Source organism: Oratosquilla oratoria, chromosome 10 (assembly GCF_046742065.1).
Source record: "Oratosquilla oratoria isolate Oo_2021 chromosome 10, ASM4674206v1, whole genome shotgun sequence".
NCBI classification, from domain to species: Eukaryota; Metazoa; Arthropoda; class Malacostraca; order Stomatopoda; family Squillidae; genus Oratosquilla; species Oratosquilla oratoria.
In genome coordinates this window covers 15,741,169-15,746,168 of record NC_134786.1, presented here as the reverse complement: position 1 = coordinate 15,746,168, position 5,000 = coordinate 15,741,169, and positions in this window count along the sequence as shown.

The following is a 5,000-nucleotide window of genomic DNA, read 5'->3' as shown; positions in this document are numbered from 1 at the left end:
GTGAATTTCAGGTTAATTGTCATCATCCCACCTCGCCCAGACGAACTACGGCACCGAAGTATTGTTTAGTTTGTTTCTTTGTTCGCGGCATTGCAGGAAAAGGTCCACGCCACATGACAGGAAACTCTAAGGGAAAAGGTAACCAATATACCTGATTTAACCCAAATTAAATATGGGAATAATTCTGCCAAGGTCGAGGTTATGGTCAGCGAAATTTTGGTTAAAAAAAATGGCTCGAACGTCCTTACAAACTGACTGGCTTAATTCACACATGACCAGACTGATATTAATGTACAGGGTTACGTATTCTAGGACTCATGATGATGTGGCAGTGTGGGAGACCAGCTTCTTTCCACCCAGGGACTAGGATGGCCTGATCTAACTTAACTGCTCAATTTAGCATATCTTGCTATAAAATAATACTGCATTATATATATATATATATATATATATATATATATATATATGTATATATACATATATACATACGTACATACATAAATACATATATATATATATATATATATATATATATATATATATAATATATAATACACACACACACACACACACACACACACACACAATATATATATATATATATATATATATATGTATATATATATATATATGTATATACATGTACATGTACATATATATATATATATATATATGTATATACATGTATATATATATATATATATATATGTATATATATATATATATATAAATATATTGAAGTATGGAAGACAAATGAGTGGAAGGGTGGTGAGTTAAACACTGTTGTCTGTGTTTAACTCACCACCCATCCACTCATTAACAAGCTATATAAATCGTTAGTTCGTTCACATTTGGAATATGCTGTTTCCGTATGGTCACCGAATCTCATTAAAGACATTGACAGATTGGAAAAAGTACAACGGCGAGCCACAAAACTGATTCCAAATATCAAAAATAAATCATACGAAAATCGACTAAAACACATGAATCTGTTTTCCCTAAAAAAGCGTAGACTCAGAGGTGACTTGATACAGGTCTTTAAAATTCTAAAGGGAATTGACAACATCAAAAGTGACCAAATTTTTACATTGAATGAGAATCAGACAAGAAACAATGGTCTCAAACTGTCCGGAAATAGATTCAATTTGGAAGTAGGTAGAAACAACATTGCCAACGGTGTAGTTAATGAATGGAATAAACTTCCTGCACAGGTAGTGCAATGTAGTTCAGTTCGAAGCTTTAAGAATCATTTAGATAAATACCTAAGTAAGATGCTGTAATGATTATAATTTATCTTATATTATTTGTTTTTGTTTTGTTATCATTTGTCTGTCTGATTTTCATTTATTATTAGTTATATGTCAATTTATTATTATTTACTATTTACCTGTTTGTTTATTATTTAACTATACCTACGCATTTATTTATGTATTTTATTTGTTATTTACATTATCATAGTTTTTATTTATTATTTTATTATTAATATGATTTTTTTTCGCATCCGACCTAGATATGGATCAAAAGGTCTCCTGTCGGCATGCTCCGCCTTTGTAATCCTTTGTAATATATATATATATATATATATATATATATATATAAACTTATGAATTGCTGAAGCCTTGGTAGAAACTTATCTTCCCTTTTCTTTCTAAGCAGCAAATTTCAGCAATATATAAAAAGCTGCAAAATGAAGAATTTCAAAGAAATCTCACTCATCTTTTCGATATTAAAAAACGAGTGGAATCTGGCTTTGCAGTGAAGACAAAGAACTTTACAGAAACAAATAGAATCAGGAGGCTTAGTAGGATACACGAATGAAAAAGTGGAACATGTGTCAACGATCCAACCTTCGAAACGGCCAAGAAATTAATCAGAACCGGCAACAACTCAAGTGCAAAAGTTGAGTAGTAGTAATAGTGAAGAAGAAAATAACAGCACTGGTTCTGATGTTGCAGAAGAGTTTCCTCTCATGAAACGAAAGTATCACGCAACAAAATCTGCTGTCAAGCTGGTGTCAAAAGTGTCCAAACAAGGAAAGCATAGAATGTTCTTCAAAATTTGGCTGAAGAATGAATAGATGTCCCCAAACCATCATAAACGGGAATTTGGCGTCGAGTGATCAAGGATGCAGAGTCAAGAACCCACTAAAAGAAATGATTGGTGAAGAGGAATTTTGTTTGCATTTTGATGGGAAGAATATAAAGTGGTCTGTGTAAAGAATTTTGCAAAAACTCTTCACCTCAGCATTTTGGCTTGTGAAAGCGGATCAGCTGAGGACATCTTTATCCCATTGCAAGCCCTGCTAGATGAATACAATGCATGGAGGAGTGTCAAAATGATAATTTCCGACACCACAGCAGTCACCAAAGTGGCGTTGTTGTTAGACTTCAGAGACAGTTCGGACAAAAGGGACTAGAAGAGCTTCAGTTTATTGGATGCCAACATCATATTCTCGACTTGGTTGTACGACACGTGATGGATTCCTTTTTCTCAACAAAACCATGGTCACCCAGCATTTCACTGATGATGTTTTGGCAGGCTATGAGAACTCATGAAAAAAAAATATATTCTGGTATAGAAATGATGCCAACACGAGAAAACACTGGGCGGAGAGATGACTTTAGATTTCTTTTTGAATTCTGTGAAGCATATAAGTACTACCACATGGAGGGAAAATTGACTCACATGAAATGGCGAAAGCTGCCCTCCCTTCATAATGCCAGGTGGAATTAACGGGCAATCTTTGGATTGAATGCGTTTTTTATCCTTTCGAAATGGAGAGATCAGCTGAAAGCTACTTGTGACTTCATCGCAGCTACATGGGTGAAGGCATGGTTCTCAAATCAACACTATTTAGAAGACACTTATAATGAGTTGCATGTTGCTATCTTTAAATTGAACTGCCCTAAGGCTTTAAAATGTTTTTCCATCCACTGGATAAGGAACTATCAGTATTCTATGTATCTCGCTCAAATATGTTTGCCGAGTGAGTTGTGAAGCTGATGGAAGAGCTTCACAGCACTTGTAAATCTAACAAACACCTCAAGAGCAACTTCATAAACAGTAACTCACAAACTTAAAAGCATATTTAAAGTTTACTGTACGTTATATTCATTTGCAAATAAATGCTTTTGTAAACGGCAAAATTTTCTTTTGATACTTCAGCCTAATGCAAAATCTCCTTAGGCGCGGGAATTATTTTCACAATTTGACAAAAAAAAGAAGAAGGCATTTTTGTGAGTTTTGGGCAAAAGTTCATCGTTTCCTACTACAGGCTTTTAAATCTGAAAAAGTCATATTCCTAATGTATATATATGTATATATACATACATATATATATATATATATATATATATAAATATATATATATATATATATATATATATATACACATATATATACACGTGGAGTTAAAAACGACAGCATTGTTGTAGTTGTTCAGTTTTTTTTTTCGTATTCTCGATTTTCCTGATTAGAGATTTTCCATTAACCGGGTGGATTGAAACTAGGTCTCTATATTCTTCCATTTGTTCTATTTGAAATCAACGTTTCGTCTTGAAAAAGACATTATCAAGATATAACTGAAATAATAAAATTACATGGTAACAGTAAAGGTACAAGACAATATCAAGATATAACAGAAATAACAAAAATTACATGATAACAGAAATGGTGACAAAATAATAAAGATGACATTATATACATATATATATATATATATATATATTGAGGTGTGAAGACAGAATGAGTGGTAGGGTGGTGAGTTTAAACGCCAAGAATCCGTTGAAGTTTTATTTCTGACGTCAGAAATAAAACTTCAACGGATTCTTGGCGTTTAAACTCACCACCCTACCACTCATATATATATATATATATATATATATATATATGTATATATATACATACATATATGAATATATATACATATATATATATATATATATATATATATGTATACACACATATATATACGAGTATATATATATATATTATATACATATATATATATTTATATATTTAAAAGTATATATATATATATATATTAACATATATATACTTATATATATATATATATATGTATATATATATATTTATATATATATATATATATATATATATATATACATATATGTGTGTAATAAAACCACTTGGAAAATAAAATGAAATGTGGCCGAACGTTTTCGTCTATATAAGACACCTTTGAAATTGTCTTAAATAACCGAAAACGTTCGGTCACCTTTCATCTTATCTTCGAAGTGGTTTTATTACACATTTTGTGAATCACGTGTTTTTGTGATTTATTCGCATACATACATACATACATACATACATATATATATATATATATATATATATATATATATATACATATACATATATAAATTATATATATATACATATTATTATATATATACATATATATCTATATCTGTAGATACATATTTACATACATATGTATATATATACATATATATATATATATGTTGTTGTGAAGGTTGGACAGATGAGTGAAAAGGTGGAAGAGAAATACGGGTTAGAGCGAGAACACTGTATTACAGTAATACAGTAATACAGTGTTCTCGCTCTAACCCGTATTTCTCTACCACCTTTTCACTCATATATATATATATATATATATATATGCTTACTGCTGCTTATAGAAGTCCGTCGCAGACGACGATGACATCACTCCATGTCTTGATTGATTAGATAAGCAGATATGTGTCAATGTTTTGGTGATTTCATACGAATTCGGTTTGTGAATTATTATGGTCAGTGGACTTTTTGATGGTTAATTAGTCCAATTTTGGACTTGCAGATACGGCCACAAATGTTACAAGGGAAGTGTCCTGCATTTTGTGGAGCATGACGCCGAAGACGTTGTTGTTCTGCAGTCCTGTTTATATTGGTGGTCAGCTGTTCACTTCCTTGGTGGCAGATGTTACGCCAACCTTGTTTGTTGGAGGCCAGGTCTTCAAGAACTGAAGGAGTGTTAGCAC